The 22,665-nt window shown below is 36.2% G+C and overlaps 1 long non-coding RNA gene across 1 annotated transcript in view; it reads left to right on the forward strand.

Annotated features, from left to right (window-relative positions):
* LOC150101670 (uncharacterized) overlaps positions 1-22,665 on the forward strand; it is a 126,491-nt gene that overhangs the window by 45,181 nt on the left and 58,645 nt on the right. Inside the window, exon 2 of the long non-coding RNA XR_016549033.1 lies at positions 14,478-14,686. This is a non-coding gene — a long non-coding RNA (uncharacterized LOC150101670). The remainder of the gene's footprint in view (positions 1-14,477; positions 14,687-22,665) is intronic.

The following is a 22,665-nucleotide window of genomic DNA, read 5'->3' on the forward strand; positions in this document are numbered from 1 at the left end:
AACTGCATACTCTTCATCTTCTCAGGCAGTCCATTTCATGCACCGATCATCTTCAAAAAAACTTTTTCTTGCTCACCATTCCCTTGCATAGCTTTCAGGGATGACCTCTTTTCACATTCTTTCCCTTTGTTCTACCTTGGACCATCTATTTAGTAATCACTTCTCATCCTTATGACTCAATCATATCCTCTTATACTTATCTACCAAACTTTGTAAATTTATTGTAACTAGCAACTATGGGAATAGCTAGATATTCCTTATACTATACCATTTTCCCTCTCCTTTTTATATTTTTTTAATAAATAAGTTTAAAACTTGTAGGTGGAGAACCAACATGTGAGCAGGTATACTTATCAGATTATCTCAGTAAATGTATGCATGTAAGAAGGGAAAAAAAAAAGCCACAAATCTAAGTTACTGGCGATAAATCTATGTGGTTTTTTTGCCTTGAGAAAAGCCAAAGGGAAATGTGTATACTGTAATAACCATTATAGAGGGGAAGAGAGTTTCAAGTGAAGTAGCAGTTTGTCAAGAAATTGATAAATGAATTACTTCAGAATTAAACTTATCATATTTTATTATTATTATTATTATTATTATTATTCAGGCCTCCATAGAGTCAAAAGACTCATCATGGGAGGTCCCCCCTAAGAAACACAAAGGCTATCATACCACTCCTTAAACTCATTGACCGTTCTGGCTCTCACCACTCCATCAGGCAATGCATTCCACGGTTCAACCACCCTCCATGCAAAGAAACCACTCCTCACCCTCTTTCTCACAGTTTCCTTTCGTAATTTCCAGGGATAGCCTCTTGTCATCACTCCTTCCCGCTGTTCAACCAAGCGAAAGAACTTCCAAGTGTCAACCCTGTAACCACTTCTCAACAGTTTAAAAGTCTCAATCATATCACCTCTCCTTCTATCCACCAAACTCTGCAGTCCACATTCCCTCAGCCAATCGTCATAACCAAAATTGTACAGTCCTGAAACCATCTTTGTCATCTGTCTTTGTACCCTTTCCACAGTTAATTTATCCCCTTCAAATCCTGGGGACCAAATCTGAGAACAATAGTCAAAGTGTGGTCTGATCAGAGACTTATATAATGGAAAATTGGTCGATTGGCAGAGCCTCTGCTACTAATGGCTAAATTAAGTAAGTTTGAGTGCAGTTAGTAGTTGGAAGGAGCCAATCATTCGATGCTGTTGGCACACTCTCCCTCGATGAGTCTTTGGACTCTCTGGAGGTGTCAAATCATAATAATAATTGAATGAACTTTTATCTCTTCAGGTCAGTGTCCTTCTCATAATTGCAGCAATCCTCTGTGTTATCTTCACCACCTTTGCAATATGTCCCCTAAATTTCAGGTTTCTATCAAATCATCAACCCCAGATCTCTTGTCTCCCCTACTTCCTCCAGTATAACTCCTCCCATAGAGTATGCAGCATCCCATCGATGTTTCCCAAACCTCAAGACCTTACATTTTGCTGCATTAAACTGATATCCCCATTCATTTGCCCATCTATCTAGCTTATTCAAATCCTCTTGCAGGAATACCACATCTGCACTATTACTAATAATCCTTCCCAGTTTCGCATCATCTGCAAACAACTGAATATCCGCTTGCAATCCACTGGCAATGTCATTGTTATAAAGGTTAAACAATATAGGTCCTAGTACTGAGCCCTGTGGGACCCCACTTGCAACCCTCTGCCTCCTTGAAACTGCTCCACCATACACAACTCTCTGATACCTATCAGACAGCCAATCCTGAATCCAATTGACCAATCTGACATCCAGACCCATGTGCTGCAACTTGAATATCAGCTTATCATGTGGCACCCTGTCAAATGCCTTTGCTAAGTATAAGAAAATTGCAGTATATGCCTTTCCCTCATCTAATGTTCTTGTAACTTTATTATAATTACAATGTTGTTGAAGTTTTTTTTTTCACTTGGTTATATTATAAATTTAAGATGCCAACAAATTATATTCTTGTTTAATCCTTTATGTCTAAAGAAGCAAGGTTTGACCTGAAGTACCTTCTATATGCAAGTGGCCGAATTGTGAAGATAATATCATGTGCAAACTTTGTTTCCTTACACTTGGATAAAGGATTAACCAATAATATGATTTCTAGGCATCTTTAATTTATAATTACAATGTTTATGTTTAATACTTTTCCAGGAAACCCTTTATCTGTAAAATTTATGTATATGTTTTGAAATCCATAAATGTTTTTGCAATGATTTCAACAAATTCCATTATGGAGATCTTAGCCAATCAAATTTAATTACATTGGTTGATTAAATGTGATTGCTTTTTATTAATTGTGTGTTTATTTTCTCAAAATATTATTTGAGGACACAATGTTGATAGTGATTCCAAGGCTGGAAGAGTTTGCACATATATAAATGTGACATATATATATATATGTAGAAAGTATTTTACCTTGGGTATAATAAATGTTAAAAATACCAAGTTATTTTAAACCTGGTTTTACTCCATTTCCCAAGTAAGCAAACAGACAAACAAGTCAAGTTTGCACCTGCACGTATTGGAAGTCTAGCTGACCCTCAAAGTAGTGCAAGACCAAGGCAACTCTTGGTAAAAGTAGCATAAGCTCTGATCACTAATCTTAATATTTACCCTTAATTCAAAGCACATCTCCTGGAGGAGACATATATATATATATATATATATATATATATTGTGCCAGCATTTTAAGGAGTAAAGAATTCCAGATGTTAATAGTGTTATCTCTAAATCAAACACTTTTAAATATAGACTAGATCAACACTCCTTAAATTATAAGCAATCTTTGTCCCTACATAACTGTATCAAGCATCTTGCTCTACACGAAAGAAAATAAAAAGCAAAAAGAAAAACATTCTGTATGCTTGTTTTATATTAATGTATGCAGTGCAACATGAATGTGAAAATGGAAATTCTTCTCATCTTTCATTAAATTTGACTACAGGTTCATCTGTAAAAAAAAAAAAATCTACAGGGTTATGATGATTTTTTACTCGTGAGTTTTGACTAATTATAGTATTGCAAACAATAAAATGTGAAATATAAAACAAAGTTACTTTTTTATAGAGCTAGTAGTTAACTTTACATCAACTTATTTGTATCTATATAATGCCATACACGTGAGAGTCACTGCTTAGACTGGTTTTGACCATTACATCTTATCAGTGGGAACTCTACCCTTAGGGATATGGAGCTATTTCAATGGCAGTATCTGAAGTATGTATTACAATATTGCTACTCTGCTCTGGATTTGAGATACTGTGGTAACAGCAGATTTTTACCTCTCCCACTGGTTGGAAACTATTATGTTGAAATAGCATTTTACATGCCCCTGTAAAGCTATGGAATACAAATATATATATTCTGCCAATCAGGTACCAGCCTGGTTGGCTTAGTGGTTAGCATACCCACTCTCCAACCTATATTTTGTATAGATTGAATCCCACCATGTGCATTGATGTTTTGTAAAGGTCTTTAAGTGGTAGATGGACCATTACCTTTGTTATGACACAACCATCTTGCTTGTTGGGGCCTGAAAAAGTTTCATGTCTGGTCTGTTGAGTAAGATTTCCAGATTATCTAATGCTTTGCCCACTAATACTAGTGTACTGTAGATTAGACTAACAGCATTTCATGGGTGGGATAAAGATGCGAGTGGAGTTTCCAGGAATAATAATAATACATAAGCATCTAGATCTTGGTTGCAAAGATGCTTCACAAACAAAAGTTTGTAAAGTATCTTTATGCTTCATTCAAATATGAATGAAAACAAGAATATGATTACTTTTCAAGTATAATATAAAGTCCATTGAGGAAAAATGCTAGAATCTAAAATATTCTCTTAGTCTATGAATGGCAAACTATTTTTTTCTTGTGTTCTGTCCTGCTGCATAGAAGTTTGATGGTGTTACTGTCTTGTTAGTACATTGTTTAAATAACTAAATAGTATTAATTTAAATTAGTCCATGCATAATTTTAAAAAAATTACCAGTCTGACCTACATTTTCTTGCTTGAAGAACTCAGTAACTGCTAATTTAAATGAGCAATTTTTTCTTCTAAAAATAATAATAAAAATAAATACTGTAATGCCTTTTTTATTCCCAAAAGGAAGTAGGAATAAATTTTTAAGCTCTGAATTTTAGAAATCGGTAAACAATTTTAAGTAAAGAATTTTAGAAGTCAGTCATCAGTCTCCATCCTTAGTTGTCACTAGCATTTGATCCATTTCTATTAACAATCTACCAACTTATGGATGATGACAGTATACTGCCAGACAGTTGCTGCCATCTTCTTACTAATCCTAATTGACAGTACTGTCTGAAATAGTTTGAGGTCTACAATCAGTTGTGTTGAGTTAGAATGGTTTTAATCTTCTAACTGAACACAAGACTCTTTGAGAGGGTGGGGACTTTGCTTGCTTCACCAAAGATCAGCCAAACATCAACTAATTCAGGAACTAGCTGGGGAAAAAAAAGCCCAGAAAACGCCTGTAGTCAGCAACTAGAATCACACCAATAATGGTCTTCTGCTGATTTAGTATTGTGGGAGTTACAAGACTAAACACTTAACTTATATGGAGAATTAGTTAGGACACATCTGACACAGAAAGCAGTGTATAAGAGTATAAAGTATCAAGAGTAAAACGGAGCAGAAGTGAAATGGATGAACAGTGAAATTAGCAAACAGTAAAGGAAAGGTCTTATGGAGGAGATATAAAATAGTTGGTATTGATCAGATGCATGAGAAATATAAAATGTAGGCTACTAAACCAATAAGCAGGTAAGTGCAGTAAAAGAGAAGATTGGCCACTCAAAGGAATTCTGCTACGTGGAAGGAAGAGTAATCAAGATGACTGTGGTGGATGGTTACGTTGATAAGATGGCTCCGGCAAAAGATGTGGTGGAATTGATTAACAGCCACTTTGTAAGTTTGATTTTTTTGGATTTTGATTTGATTTTTATGGTCCAAAGACATCAAAGGTCATACTGCACCAGAACACAGTTTACAGCAGTACATATGGTCAATGGTTAGTAGGACAATCGCAAACATCCATGCTCTTGATAGGATTTGAACCTGCAGCCTCTTGGCTGGAGAGCAGATGCGCTAACCACTCAGTCAACCAAGTGGCCAGTGTATATCATACTGGTGTGAATGATGGCATATAGCACTCAGAAGGAGAAAGCAAATGTTAGAGGAACAAGCGAAAGAAAAGAACAAGTGTGTGAAATGCTCTATAGGCTAAATGTTAATAAAGCTGTGGGAATGGATGACATATCACCACATATTTTTAGGAAATATGCAAAAGAGTTGGCTGTGTATTTTGGTTGGTTGGTTGTTTAATGTGAGTCCTTGAGGAATGGAAAGAAGGCAAAATAGTGCTTGCTAGGACATATATTTTCAGATTATATACCAATCCATTGACCTGCAGTTATCATCAAGGTATTAGAGAGAGATTGGTTAGGAATAGATATAGAATTTCTGCAAAGCTGAGAGAGAGTTATGTGAAGTGATGATGATGTCCAATTCCTTTAAAGAAGATTAAAATAGCTTTTGAAAAATTTTGGAAGTGAATAAGATCTGCAGGATAATGACTGACAGAGGCCTACTGCAAGCAAACTGACGACAGGTGGTATACCACTGTACAAGACAGTGGTCAAACCACATATGGAAAACTGTATACAAAGTTGCTCACTTAGTTTCCATTGTGGTGTGGAAACTGTAGAGCATTCAGCAGCAGGTAACTAAGGCAATATCAGGACTCTGAAATGTTGAGTATGGAGAGAGATTGAGGAAATGTAAATTGTGAATTTAATGGATAGCTGGAAAAGATGTGATACTGTAGAGGGGATTTTAATATAGAAGGGATCATATATACAGCAGAGTGTGGGAATGAGAGATGCCTGCCTTGAAATTGTGTAATGTTATGGTTGAGGAGTTGATTTTTTTATTCGGAGAGTGGTGAGTGAGTGAAATGCATTGTTACCGTGCTGTTGTGCATTTATTATTATTATGTGACACCTCCAAGGAGTCCAAAGACACATCAAGGGAGGGCACCTGCTCTACAACTCTCCATCTCCATCAGTTAGTCTATCAACTACATTGAAACCGCATCATCTACACCAACACCATTTAATGCCCACCACTACCACTAGTATTTCACAATCACTAACATCCATGCCCATGGTGGGATTCGAACCTGCAGCCTTTTGGCTGAGAGCAGATACACTAACCACTTGGCCAAAAAGGCTGGTGAATGTTGGTTTCATCTGGCTTCATGTGGATTGCTTGTGGATCTTCAAATGTTTCTGGTGATGCAAAGTTAGGTAGAATTATGAGAAGCATTGCCAATGTTAATTCTCTTAGGAAGATTTGAATAGACTTTTAGTTTGGACAGATGAGTGGGATTGTAGTTTTAATATTAATAAATGCAAAGTGTTACACTTGGGGATGCAGAGATATATGGCTGCATACTGTATTGGTGGAGCACTGTGCATCAGGAGATGGATGAGATTATGGATCTTGGGGTGATAGCAGACTAAAGTTTCAACCGTACATTCCAAGTATTACAAAAACTGCACGTCGTATTGCCACTATCATAAGAAGTGCATTGATGTGTAGAGATAAGAGGTGTGGTGCTCGCAATGCTATTCAACTGACACAACCAGGCCATCAATCAGCCTATATGCTGCTATCTATTTGAATCTAATAATAAATTCAAACTGAGCTGTCTTAGTTATTATGTTGTCAGCTTACATTTAGTAAATTTACAGTTTATTTTACCTGAATGGTAGTGTGGTTAAAAAGTATAATATTTAACTTATAGTATCTCTGAACCTATGGTTCATATAGTTCCTTACTCTGACTTTTAATATAAAGTAATAAGTAAAGCTTATAATAAAGCTTGGAGTGCCATACAATATGATTGCTACAACTTTTGGTTTTTAAGTAAGTAATAAAAACATTAATGAAAGCTATCATAAATTGGTAACACTGCCTATCTTTTTTTGTACTGGCAGTAAAATCTTTAGGTAGTTTCCTAGAGGTTGAGATTTATCAAAACTGATATTAAAGGCAATGGAATAAAATAAATCAATAGTAACTGAGTGTGATGATAATGAATAAGTACGATACTGATCAAATTAATAATGAATAAGCATGATATTGATAAGTAAAAAAGCAAGGATATAAACTGAAAAAAAAATGGAATAAAGTGGTTCAAATTAAAAAAGGTACATTAAAAGCATAACAAATCTGTAAACATGAGAGAAAAAATTTAAAAGACCTAAGAATTTGAAAAACATAAAGCATATGCTTATAGATACAATAAGGGTGAAGAAATCAGTTTACAGGGTGAAATATAATTTTCATTATAAGACATTCAGAATAATGTATAGTATCAGACTCAGTAAGGAAAAGAAAAGTGCAATATGAACAGCAATTGGCAAATCAGGTAAAGAAAAATCCTAGAGTTTTTTTAGGTTTGTGGCAAGTAGAAGGAAGAATGATCATGGTAAGATGATGTTAATGGATAAAAATGGTAGAATGGTAACTTCTGCAGAAAACATTGTTGAGGTATCAATTTATAAACGTATTTCATCCTGATCAGGGATGAAATATGCTTAAAAAATTGATCACTGAACACCTCGACAAAGTTTTCAAATTTCAAATATGCTTATAAATTGATCACTGAATACCTGAACAATGCTAACAAAGTTATTGCATAAATTTGTTAGAAATTTAGTCTGTGCTGTTAGCCTGGTGGCTGTCAGCTTCGCAACCATATGCTTGGAGAAGAGTGTCCTAGGTTCGATTCCCATCGGTGACGTGAGGAGCTGAAGAATCTTCCTCAGCCATAGCCAAGTTAGCCGGTCTTGGGCATGGACAGAAGGGTTTTTCCCCCAGGGGTTTTCATCCTGCAAAGCAGGCAAACCAGCCTTGAGGACTAACCACTACAGACATAGGATACACCGGGGCATAGGGCTGACCACCTTATCCTGTGAACAGTTTGAGGTCCGATGATTAATAAACCTTCGACACTGCAAGGTAAAAGAGGGGAAAGGAAGATGAGATTTATGCAATAAGATATGTGAGATTGGATTTCTACCCAAAGATATTAATCACTCAATTTTCGTTCCAATTCCCAAGAAAACAAAAGCTACAAGATGTGAAGAGTTCAGGACAGTTAGCCTCATCAGTCAAGTATCAAAAGTCCTCCTATATGTTATTCTTGAAAGAAATAAAAGAAAAATAAACATGGAAATAAATGATCCACAATGTGGCTTTGAGAATCATTTATACACAAAGAGAAGGTATTTTTGTCAGAACCATCATAGAAAGATATCTAGAAAAACAAAAAGATATATACCTCTGCTTCATAGATTACAAAAAGGCATTCGACAATGTTCAACATGAGCAATTAATTGAAATTCTTTCAAAAACAGGCATGAATGGAAAAGACATTATGCTAATAACTAATGTTTACTTGGAACAGACTGCATCTTTGAGAATAAGTAGAGAGACTGCAGAAGAATTCCCAGTTCAGAAAGGTGTGAGACAAGGCTGTGTCTTTTCTCCGATTCTCTTTAACCTGTACACAGAAGAAACATTTAATAAAATTAGTAACCTCAAAGGAATCACTGTAGGGGGCAGAAATATTAATAACCCAAGATATGCAGATGACACTGTTCTAGCAGAAAACAAATATGACCTTATGACTCATCATCATCAAATTCCTGCCATGTACCCTCAAGGGGATGTACAGGATATGATAGTACTACATGAAAAATTTACATCTTTACTAACTTCCTCTCTACAATTTTCCTCCAAATCAGTCTGTTACTTGTCAAGACTCCAACATTGTCAGATCTTACATTTCTGTCGTCTAATGCACTTTATACCGTATCAATCCACCTATATCTTGGTCTTCCTCTGGGTCGTTTTCCAGAAACAAGTGTTCTCTGAAATAAAACAAGTTTTCTCTGCCAGGTTGGCAGAGAACATTTGTTTTGCTAATCTTTCCTCTCCCATTCTGTTCAAGTGACCATACCACCTCTACTTTTTCTCAGAACTCTCATATCTGCAGTCTCTAGTCTTTGGTCAAGTGTTTTACTTCTGACCCAGCTCTCAGATCCATAAGTTAAAACTGGTTTGAACATTGTCTTGTATACAGCTAATTTAGTGTTTCGACTAATTTCTCTCTTATTCCATATGAATTTATTCAGTTGACTTCCTACCATACCAGCTTTGTTGATTCTGTTGTCTATTTGTATATTTAATTTACCATCTTCACTAAAAATCGTGCCTAAGTAGCTGAAATGTTTTACTTGTTCCACAAGTTCTCCATTCACAACACAGTTGATATTTTCAATGATTCTGCCTATTTTCATTGTCTTTGTCTTTTTATTGCTGACCTTCATACCATATCTATTACAACAGTTATTCAATTTAGTCAGTGAATCTTGCAGACTAGTAGTGGATTTATTTAGAAGTATAACATCGCCCGCATAAAGCAAAGAGCTGACATTAACATCTCCAATTTTGATATCATGTTTAATACCACTTTCCTTCATAATGTGATCCATATAGATAATGAATAACAGAGGGGATAATGTACATCCTTGTCTCACACCAGATTTAACATTAAACCATCTTCCTGTACTTCCTTCAATTCTAACTGCTGACTTACAACTCAAATAAAGACAAAGTATTGCTTGATATAATTTCCCATTGACACCATATAACTGTAGCATATTTAATAGTTTCTCTCTTGGCAACTTGTCATATGCCTTTTCCAAATCAACAAAACTTAAATACAAATCTTTGTTATATTCCCATGATTTCTCCACTATTTGTTGTAAAGTGAAGATCTGATCCCGATAACCTCTATTTGACCTGAATTCAGCTTGTTCTTCACCAAGCTTTTCTTCCACAATTCTTCTCAACCGTTTCTCAAGTATACTACCATATATCTTAGCAGGAACACTCAGTAGGGAAATACCTCTGTAATTCTCACATTCAGTTTTATTTCCCTTTTTATAAATGGGTACTATGAGAGCTCTACTCCAATCATCGGGAATTCGTCCCTCTGTCCAGGCATTCTGAACTATGCAGTGCAGCCACTGTAAGACTTTTATACCACCATACTCCAGCATTTCTGGTCGAATATCATCTACTCCTGCTACCTTTCCACATTTCAAGCCTTTGATGGCTTTTTCTACTTCAAGTATGGATATGTATTCCTGACTGCATGCCTGGTCAGTGTTTTTTACTACTGTGTTGTCCTCACTGCTTGTTTCATTTAGCAGTTTTTCAAAGTAATTACTCCATACTTCAAGGATATCTTTTTCTCCCATTTTCATGTCACCTTTATCATCTATAATTCCTTTTACAGCACTCTTTCCTCTATTCCTAAGCTTCTTCAACAACCTCCAGAATATTTTGCCACCTTCTTGATATTTATTTTCTATGTTCTTACCAAAATCCTCCCATGACTTTTGTTTAGCTAGTGTTACACAGTGTTTAACTTTCTTATATTTGTCTCTGTATTCTCTAAGAGCATAAGCTGACTTATTTTCCAGGAACTTTTGATATGCTTTCTTCTTTTCCTTCACTGCCTCTTTAACTCCCTGTGTCCACCATGGAGTTCTAATTTTTCGATCCTTGCAGATAACTTCACCACATGCCTCTCTAGCTGAATCAATCAGGGTTTTCTTCAAGGCTTGCCACTGAATCTCCATGGTTTGGTTTCTGTTCTCAAACTCTTTCATTTTTTCTTCAATAATCTTTGTGTATTTTATTCTACATTTCACATCTGAGAGCTGCTCAACTTTTATTCGCTTTAAAACTTTCTTACATGTTATTCTTTTCAATATGAAATTCAGTTTTATCCTGCTCAAGACTAAATAGTGATCACTTCCAATTTCAAATCCTCTGTACACTCTGTTGTCCTGCACCAGGGAGAAAACATCACTATCAACAATAACATAGTCAATGAGACTTTTCTTATTCCTAGCCTCTTCTCTCCATGTGAATTTGTGCACATTTTTATGTTGGAACAGGGTGTTAGTAATAACCAGTCCACGTCCTGAGCAGAAATCCAACAGATATTTGCCATTATTATTAGCTTTGCTCTTTTCTTCAAATTTTCCCAAAATATTTTTGTATGTCTCACAATCATTTCCTACTCTGCTATTTAGATCCCCAACAAGGACCAACTTTTCCTTTTTCATTGTGTCAGTTGCTTTTTCCAAAGCCTCAAAAAATTCCTCCACTTCTACCTTAGTAGAACCTTCTGTGGGACCATAGGCACAAATAAGTCTCATTGTCCAGTTCCTCATTCTCATATTTGCCCACATTACTCTACTTGAGACTGACTGCCATTCAAGAAGATTAGCCTCGTATTTTGTGTTGAATACTATGGCTACTCCTTCTTTTCCTTGATTGTCATTGCCTGAATATAACATTTTGTATTTATTGCTCAGAAAGATCTCACCAATTTTGGTCTTTTTTGTTTCTGTCACCCCTATTATGTCGATCTGGTACTTATCTAATTTTTCAACTAGCTCCATTTCTTTGCCATTCAGGCTTCTTACATTGATAGTACCGATCTTTAACTCTGGTGATGTTGAGTCGGGGTTTGTTTTCAGATTTGTTCCAGTAGCTGACTTTTCGCTGTTCGTCCTGGTTCTCTGGCGAAAACAACGGGGGGCCTTGTTTAACCGGGCGACGCCCCAGCCGGCATGAAATTTTGTCATGTTGTACCATCATTTTTTATTTTGGTTTAACCAATAAGAATACAATTTGGCCGGCTAAATCCCAAATTGCCAGCCCATCCTCATTCGTTCACTATCAAAGTAGATACCCAACAGGGTGCACCACGAGAAGGTGAGGATTGAACATTAGGTCAGAAGCCCTGGTCGGTTCTCTGCATTCCTTTAAAGGCTATGTGTAGGTCTCCTCTCAGTTATACAGCTTTGACCCTTAAGCACCCCCTCTCTTAATTACCTTTTTCATTCCTACATGTAATTATGTTATTTTTTAATGATAATCCTGCCCAACAGAGGTTTTAAACCTAAACCACATTAGTATCAATGATGGACCAAAGGACAGAGGCTCTGCTTGCAATAGAGACCAAACATTGTGTTTTATAAGTCAATTCAGGCTGTAATAAGCAGGATGATAGTCTCACACTGAGCATTGAAATTTATATGACCCATAAAATTTGTTGTAAATATCCAATTCTTATAATCTATCTAATATATGGCTTTCTAAGAATATATATATATATATCAAGGGGATTTTTTAAACATGTAGTGTTGAATGAGTAAGCATGAAATGCATTACAGGAGAATATGACAAGTGTGACCTCCCACATTGAGTTTATTAATTTTGTGGAAGTCTGTTAATAACAATCTACCACTTAAATTGCTAGGTTCAACAGCCTGGTACAGTTAAGTTACTTAATGTAAACCTAAGTATGCTGACCTCATTAACTACCCTGCTGACCATAGTGGATGAAATATATCAACCATCTTACTCCATATCCATGTTATGTTCATGATGCAGTTTGCATCTATGCTTGGTCAACAGATACACACATCGTGGCTGGCAAGGAGGTTAATCCTGTCTAACATAGTCTGTGTCTATCAATACATGCCCACTGACCGGTTTGTTTTATAGGACAAAAAACAACATAATTTCCAGGAGAAATAACCCTGCCACCATGTTGGAGATAGTTAACTCACGTATATTTGTAACAGATATTTCAACTTAGTTGAAAGAATCCTGATATTATTATTATTATTCAGGCCTCCATGGAGTCAAGACTCATCGTGGGAGGTCCTTCCTAAGAAACACAAGGTCTATCAAGACTCATCGAGGGGAGGTCCCCCTCCCCTAAGAAACACAAAGTCTATCATATCACTCCTTGAACTCATTGACCGTTCTCGCTCTCACCACTCCATCAGGCAATGCATTCCATGGTTCAACCACCCTCCATGCAAAGAAACCACAACTCGCCCTCTTGCTCACAGTTTCCTTTCGTAACTTCCAGAGATGGCCTCTTGTCATCACTCCTTCCCGCTGTTCAACCAAGCAAAAGAACTCCTCAGTGTCAACCCTGTAACCACCTTTCAACAGTTTAAAAGTCTCAATCATATCACCTCTCCTTCTTCTATCCACCAAACTCTGCAGTCCACATTCCCTCAGCCGATCCTCATAACTATCATTGTACAATAAAATTAATTTAATCCTTTATCCAAGTGTGAGCAAACAAAGTTTGCGCCTGAAAGTATCTTCAGGACTGGGGTAAGGTGGAGTTTCCCTGGTGTTGTACCACCTTACCCCAGTCCTGAAGATACTTTCAGGTGCAAACTTTGTTTGCTCACACTTGGATAAAGGATTAAATTAATTTTATTATACTCTAACCAAGTGAAAAATAAACTTTCAACATCTTTCTCTAAATCCAGAGTAATTTATTAAAAAAGGGTGGCACACCATTTGGCAACTCCTATAGGTAGAGATGACCTGCTAATGCTTCTGCCTTGTATCTCCACTTGGGCCTGGCTCCCACTGAAGAGAAATCAATAAAGGTCGAAACTAGTCTGGGTAGTGGCCCTTCCCTTAATGCATAACATTAGACATATCCGCAAGGAGATGTGTTGTGCATTATAAGAGATACTGAGATAGGAGTGTTGGTAGCTTGCTCCAACTTTGCAACGAGTTGCCCTGGTGTTGTACCACCTTACCCCAGTCCTGAAGATACTTTCAGGCGCAAACTTTGTTTGCTCACACTTGGATAAAGGATTAAATTAATTTTATTATACTCTAACCAAGTGAAAAATAAACTTTCAATATCATTGTACAGTCCTGAAACCATCTTTGTTATCTGTCTTTGTACCCTTTCCACAGTTAATTTATCCCCTTCAAATCCTGGGGACCAAATCTGAGAACAATAGCCAAAGTGTGGTCTGATCAGGGGTGTATACAATGGAATGATAACTGTTTTATCTCTGCAGGTCATTGTTCTCATTATTGCAGCAATCCTCTGTGTTACCTTCACCACCTTTGCAATATGTCCCCTAAATTTCAGGTTTCTATCAATCATCAACCCCAGATCTCTTGTCTCTCCTACTTCCTCCAGTATAACTCCTCCCATAGAGTATGCAGTGTCCCATCGATGTTTCCCAAATCTCAAGACCTTACATTTTGCTGCATTAAACCGACACCCCCCCCGACACCCATATGTACCTTTAAGAGCATATACCTGAATACTATGATATTACTATGTAGAGAAATTTTAATAAAATCAAGTCTCTCTCTTTCTTAATCTTACTAAAACTTGTTAATATATTTTATAATCTGCTTTTGTAATTCTGAGTTTGAACATTTCTTCTCAACCTACACTAATAAATATTACTTACTTACTGTCCTCTTCCATCAGGAATAGGTTGAGTCCTATGTTTCCACAGCAACCTCCAGGAGTCTCATTAACTACCCTCCTGACCATAGTGGATAAAATATATCAACCATCTTACTTTATATCCATGTTACGTCCATGATGTAGTTTGCATCTATGCTTGGTCATCAGATACACGCATCATGGCTGGCAGGGAGGTTAACCTCCAGGAGTCTCGGTTTCTTGCATGGCTGGTGAGTTGTCTCTTAACTATTGTAATAAATATTACAATAGTTAAATTTATATTTTCAATTGTATTTTTTTAATCAAACTATTTTAATTTTTTCCACCCAACATCTACTGTTAATTGGCAAAAACTTTTTCTTTTCCCTGAACTTTCACTTACAGTCAGAGATCTTCATGAGCAGTGCTGTGGCATAAGAAACTATATGGGAAATGGTTGAGAGGAATTTGAGAGTTTTATCAGACTGCATACCCCACAGTCATAAGAATAAATTTAGTGACTGTTAAATGATGCTTAGTGAATAGAATCATTAAGCAGGAACTGCAAAAAAAAAAAAAAAAAGTTGTGGAGGATATATATGGAAGAAAGTGATCAGTAGGCTTGTGAGCAGAAAGTGCAAGCAAGAAGAGTGACTGGCATAGTAAGAAAGGCAATATCAGATTATGAGAAAAAATTAGTCAACAGGGACCAAAGTATTTTTTTTACTATACTGAAAGTAAAAGGAGCAATGATTATGAAAAATAACTTGAATGAATGTTGATTAGATTTTTATAATATAGATGCGAACACAGATTGATAAGAAAATAACTATTTATTGACTTAATTGCTAATATTTTGCTAGTATTCTATCCAGCATCTTCAGAGCACACAAAGTTTGTTACAGTAACGAGACAACCGCAGTCTCTGGTATAACAGTGGGACTAGTATGAGTAATTGTAACATGCAACACAGACTAAAGTCCTAATTAGGCACAATCTAAGTTGGAAAAAAAAAAAAAAAACACGAGAGAGAAAGCAGTTATTAATTTGGCCTTAGGATGACTGTCTCCCAAATCTTTGGTAGATTTATACAGCCATACTTGTTGAGGTTTGGAGTATGTTTCAAGGCTTCTGTGGATTCCAGGAACAACCTCTCTGACTTGTAAAAGCTTCTGTGCAGCACTTTTGTTTTTTTCTAATTGATCCTGTGTGCAGGGGGAGGTATCCAAAGCATGGTCTGCTAGATCCGCCTTGCCATAGTGAAAGTGCCAGATATATTTTTTGTGTTGACTGAGGCAAGTGTCCACAGTTCTTCCTATCTGTCCATAGTAGGCTCGATGACATGAATAGGGCACTTCATAGACTCCTGAATGTGATAATGGAGAGAATCTGTCCTTAGGTGAATGGATGAGAGTTGCCAATTTCACTTAAGGTGAAATTGTGAAGTTGCCAATTTCACATAAGGTTAAACCTTATGTGAAATTGGCAACTCTTATCCATTCACCTAAGGACAGATTCTGTCTGTTATCACATCCACGAGTCTATGAAGTGACCTGTTCATGTCATCGAGCCTACTATGGACAGACAGGAAAAACTGTGGACGTCTGCCTCAGTGAACACAAAAAATATATCCGGCACTTTTGTTATGGCAAGTTGGGTCTAGCAGACCATGCTTTGGATACCTCTGCACACAGGATCAATTGGAAAAAAAAACAAAAGCTGCACAGAAGAAGCCTTGAAACATAATCTAAACCTCAACAAGTATGGCTGTATAAATTTATCAGAGATTTGGGAGAAGTAATCCTAAGGCCAAATTAATACCTGCTTTCTCTCTCGTGTTTTTTTTTTTTTCCCAACTTAGATGGCGCCTAATTAGGACTTTAGTCTTTGTGTTGCAGGCTACAATTACTCATACTAGTTCCACTGTTACACTGGAGATTACGGTTATCTCGCTACTGTAAAAAACTTTTTTTGTGTGCTACTGAAGATGCTGGACAGAATACCAGCAAAATATTAGCAATTAAGTCAATAAATAGTTATTTTCATATCAATCTGTGTTCGATCTATACAGTTAAAATCCAACCAACATGTGCAACGAACACATAAGCCTTTCCACACGGTTGAGAACTTTAATGAATGCTGATGTGGTAGAGTAGTGGCAGAAGTACAGGAAACAATTGAATTACTAAGTTTATCAATTCATGAGTGTGCAGCATCCAAATGGAGCAGCTGATGTTACAGAGAATTGATGTAAGAATAGAGGAGCTGAACTAGAGGTGTTTAGAATGTTAAGAAATCTCAGTGTGAATACATTCACAGAATCGGACAAGATATTAGCTTATGTGTTACACGAAAGTGCAAGAAAAAAGGCAGCACCCAAACTAAGCTGTTTAATTCTAGTCTCAGCACTAGCAAAGATCCAAGGGAGTAGAGAGAGAGAGAGAGAGGGCAAGATATTCCTGTTGCATAAACGAATCTTTGCTACATTCTTGGAGCTAAATGTAGCAAATTATAGACTGTTAAAGTTGTTGAAGTTAAAATTTCGCACAGGATCAAACAAATCAAAGTAAGAAGTTAAAATTTGTTTAAAAGCCTTTTGGCTTTTCAACAAATTATAGACTGCTTAGTATCTCAAGTGGTAGTTAAGGTACTGGAAAAAAGCTAGCTAAGGGCAAAATCCAGGAATGAATAGATAGGAATATGGTGAAGTCTTGTCTCAGTAATTTACTCACTTTCTATGTTAAAAGAATAGTTGCATTTGGATAAGGGAAATGGCTACACCATATATTGCTAGACTTATCAACAACATTTGGCAGGATACTGGTTTGAATACTCTTATGTAAGTTGATGGAAATGGATGAGAGCACTGTTTTTCAAACTGCAGGTAGTTAAAACACTTTAGTGGGTTCTGACCCACATTTTTTAATGACACAGAATTGAAATTATCAGAGTGGATTTTAGATTTCATAGCTTTTAAAACACTGATTTAATTTTTTTACAAGTATCCAAAAATCTAACTATAAAACACAAATGGATACTATACTTATGAAAATTTTTATACTTGCTAATATAGATGTAAACAAAACGTGTATTTAAATGTTAATCAAATTGTATTTGATATTAATTTTTTTTATTATTATTTTATTATATGTAGCAAGGGTACATGTTGTTTCATGAAACTTTGTTTTAATTGTGTGTGTGCTAGATCGTGATGTAAAATGTATTTCTTATTGTGAGTTGCAGTCAAAAGTTTGAAAAAAAACTTTGATTAGATAGTAGTAAGCATATGGTGGAGATGAATCAAAGAGAAAGCAAGTGAGTGACCATTGATATGTCAGTAGGCCCTATACTTGGGCTGCTGCTGCTGTTCAGTTTGTACATTAATGATATTGGGAATTATCTGGAGAAAGGAGAATATTCAGTTGTTTACTGATAATGCTAAACTGGAGAAGGCAATATCTAATAAGTACAGAAGTCCTACGGGATGATTTGAATAGACATACACTGTGAACAAAGATACTGATAAAGTAGCAAAGCTTAAGGTTATGCACCTTGGGATGAAAATATTGCAAGCTATATGTTATTATTACACCATCCTCCATGAAGTCAGCAGACCCATCATATTATGCTGATGAGACTGCACTTTAAGAAACCGAGACTAGGGATTTAGGGAATGGTGGTGGCAGATGATGTGGAAGTGGTAAAAATGCTTTAGAGGTGAGTGACCAAATGGTGAGGTCTGTGGAATGTTCCTATGAAGACAGACTAAAAGTTTAGATGGAAAATAGATGTGATAGAAACATGTTACTAAAAAGGTTTTATGGAGTAGATGCTAAAAAATGTTTAAAGAAGTCAATATACAACTGGATGGGAGAAAATATTTTCACCGAGAGGTTGTATAAAGACCTACTTAGTAAGGGCATGGGAGGTTAGAATTTTTGCTTGCAGAATAGTAAATGAGTAATCGAAAAACACTGGATTAGAAGGTGGACAGGATTATCATTAAAAAAAATAGCACAATTACATGTAGGAATGAAAAAGATATTTACTTGGGGAATAAGACCAAACTCATCTTGTGACTGTGGTGAGGATAACCAAACTATACAACATATCACATTTGACCGTCCTCACAGAGCCTTCATGGGATCAGTATCTGATAAACTTTATAACAGTTTCCACTGATGCTGTTGACTGGTTGTCGAACTTAGACATTCAATTTTAATTTTATGCTTTGTATATTTTTATATGTATATATGACTACAGTGTCACTTCACACTATTGTATTCTTTTATGCATTTTGTTGTCTTGTATGTGGTTTTTTTTTGTGTATTCTTCTTAGCCAAATGCTAAAAAAAAAAAAAGTAAATGAGTTAAATGGGTTGTTGAAGGTAGTCATGAGTGCTCTGCCAGTAAACAAATTTAAGAGAGGTATGATAAGCATTGTGGTTAGTAATGGCATCTCCACAGTCTGAACGCTCCATGTAATAAAAATTATTATCATGAAATTAAAATTTAATTGTAAATTAATCTGAAATATCTGCATTCTGTGAAGATACCTGCTTGGTGATTTCTGTATATATTGCATATTTTAAAAAAACCAAGGCATGTGTATTATATTATGACAATGCTATAGCTTATATCGTTTAAGCTATAGCATTGTCAGAGTTCCAGTGATAGTGGAAAGAAGGTAAGATGGTTTTGTTATATAAAGGAGACTTCAAAATAGTCATCAAATTACACTGGTCACTATCTCAAAGTGGTGGTTAATGCCAAAGACAGGAATATATATCGAGGGCAGCATACTTTGTGAAGGGGAAGTCTTGGTTTTAGGTACTACTTTACTCACTTTCAATAATAACAATTCACAATTCAGCTGGATAAGGGAAATGACTATAACTTGGTGCTTCTGGACTTTATGAAGGCATGTGACAAGGATATCACATGGAACAAATGTGGATGGATGAAAGAATGGAAGGCAGATGATTCAGTATGCTATCAGGCTCTGTGTTTAAACTACTGCTGTTTATTTTTATGTTAATAGTATTAGGGATGATTTCAGGGAGAATATTCATTTGTTTACTATGTTCCTAGATTAGTATCATAGATTAGTGCTCTTAGAGGACTCAATAGACTAACTGGTATGGACAAAATGCAATGGTTGACAGTTCAGTGAAATAAAAAAGTGTAAGTTTATATTTGCACTTTGGGCTGAAAAGGTTATAAGCTGTGTATTTATACTGATGGGGCTGCAATGATTGAGGAGGCTAGGGATTTTTTTTGTGGAAGGGGGGGGGGTCTGAGAGTTGAATTGGTGGACATGTTGCAAAATTGGGTAGTCATAATGAAGAAAAAAACATACTGATGAGTAGGATAAGAAAGTTATTCTCTCTTTATAAGACTTTAATATAACCACATCTGGAATAGTATATTATTATTATATCACACCTCCAGGGAGTCCAAAGACTCATAGAGGGAGGGCATCAACTCTACAACTCTTCATATCACTACTCCACCAACCTTCATCATCTAACACCAATGCCATCTACCACCACTAGTGCTTTCACAGACAATCACAAACATCCATGTCCATGGCGGGATTCAAACCCGCAGCCTTTTGGCTGGAGAATGGATACGCTAACCACTCAGCCAACCAGGCCGGCATATTCATGGGAATTTACTGTTATGCTTGCTAGGTTAGATAAATGAAAAGTGTGGGTTGTAAAATTTGGTTGATAGGTAGAAATACACTGTAAAAGAGAATATGATATACAAATGCAGGTTTAGTGGATAGATACAGAAGGAAGTTTTCATATGGAAGGAGCAAAGAGACTAGAGTTTGCCTTGAGTATAAGTGTGGTTAGCAAGGATGCGAGGACCACTTTTTTTTGCTTAAAAAAATGGAATAGGATGAATGAGCTTATGGAGAGGTATAATCACACTCTGAATAATGGTTAACATAAACTTTCTGTGATTAGTACTGCAGCTCTGTGCATATGCCTAGATAATAATAATGCTATTACTAGATATATTTAGAATAAATATTATTATTATTACGTGACACCTCCAGGGAGTCCAAAGACCCATCGAGGGAAGGCACCTACTGTACAACTCTCTGTCTCCACCATTTAATCCACCAACTAGAGATTACTTTCACTATGGACAATTATTATTTATTACAAATAATAAGATGCTTATAAAACAAGATATTTAGTGAGATGTTGCTACAGACCAGGGAATATAGATGGTGATTAGCAGGAAATGTTTAGGCAAATTAGTTTGGCAAGCACAAAACAAGCATGGAATTGAATTTTTAGATTTCTTGAGGGACAACTGCCTTAAGCAGCATGTGGTGGAGAAACCAGCTAGCAACAGTACAATGGATGAAAGAATTTGAAGGAAAAGGAGTCATTATTGTATGGGAGATACTAAGAAAAAATTGTTGACTGCACTGACAGATTGTATACCTCGAGTGAAGAAGAAGATAAAGTAATTTGAATTCAAATAGATGACAAAAGGAATAAAAGGGGAACTGCAGAAGAAAAAAATATTATGGAAGGCACATAAAGAGAGAGGGGTGGAGAGTAGTTGCATGAGGAATATAAGGCTCAGGCTAGGAAAGTCACTAGTATTGTAAGGAGAGAAAAAATAGAATATGAGAGGAGACTGGCACTGCAATTCAAGGATAATCCAAATGAGTTTTTTTTCACTATGTGTCAAGTAGGAAGGAAAATGATAGTGGACAGATTATCTTGTTGGGTGGAAATGGGGAATCAGATGATCAAAGCAGATGACAAAATTTAGCTGTTTATTAATCATTTTATTAGAATGTTCCATCCTGGTAGTACAGGCTTTATTCCTATAAGAATAATGAATGGTGAAGTGTTAGAAGTGAATGAAGAGGATGTATTCCAAATACTGAGTATGCTGAATGTCGATAAGGCAGTGGGGGGGGACTAGATGAAATTTCCCAAGATTAAAGGGAATGTGCTATGGAACTGACTGTGCCATTAACATAGAACATTGCCTATTTAATGAAAGTCTTGCAATGGGGCAGATTTCTGGAGAGTGGAAGAAAGGGTAAAATAGTACCATTGCATAAGGAGTGGTGGTGGTGGTGGTGGTAGAATAGAGGTATCAAATTATAGGCCTGTTTGTATTTCTTCTGTAGTTGTTAAGATTTTGGAGAAATTGGTAAGACCTCATATGCAGAATTGGGCAGAAGGGTAATATTATTTATGCAGGCCAGCATGAATTTATTTAAGGATATTTTTAGTAATCTGGTTACCTTTTACAGTAGAGTAACAACAGCAGTGGATGAGGGTAAGGCATAACAGTAATTTTTTTTTTCCAGATTTTTCCAAGGCATTGACAGGGTGCCACATGACAAATTGATTTTTAAGTTGAATCATATTAGTTTAGATATCAGGTTAGTGAATTGGTGATTAGCTCTTTGATAGATATCAGAGTTGTATATGGGCAGCAGTATCAGGAAGTAGGAATGTTACATGTGGAGTTCTACAGGGTTCAGTCCTGGGACCAGTGCTGTTTAATATTTATGTCAATGATATTGTCACAGGAATATGGGGAGATGTTCAGTTATTTGCAGTGATGTGAAGTTTGGGAGAGTTATTAGTAATAGTGCTAATTTTGGCTCATCAAGAGGATTTGAATAAGCTGGAAAGATGGGCAAATGAATGGGGAAGTCAATTTAAAGCATCTAAATATAAGATTTTAAAGTTTGGGATCCACAGATGGAATGCTTCATACTCACTTGATAGTTATAGTGGAAGAAGTAGTAGTAGTAGTAGAGGAAACAATGGATCTTGAAGTGATTCTATATAGAGATTCAAAGTTCCAAGGATATATTGCAAAGTTTGTGAAGACATCTCAGAGAACTGCAGCAATGTTGAGTAGAACATTGACCATGAGAGATAAAAGTCCCATTCTATAAAGCTTTGATCAGCCCACATCTGGATCTCTGTGCTCAGATCAGGTCACTGGGATTTGAAAGGGATGAAGTAACCTTGGAGAGGGATAACAAAAATTATATCAGGACTGTACAGTATTATGAGGATAGACTTATGGCATGTGGACTGCAGAGTTTGGTGAATAGAAAGGTAATGGGGGGGGGGGGTGATATGATAGAGACATTTAAACTGTTGAAAGGTTATTATCGTACTAACACTGAGGAGATTTTTCATATGGTAGAATGCAGGAAGTTGCAAAAGGG

This window comes from Typopeltis vanoorti, chromosome 11 (assembly GCF_054136105.1).
Source record: "Typopeltis vanoorti isolate ZY-2024b chromosome 11, IOZ_Tvanoo_1.0, whole genome shotgun sequence".
NCBI lineage: Eukaryota > Metazoa > Arthropoda > Arachnida > Uropygi > Thelyphonidae > Typopeltis > Typopeltis vanoorti.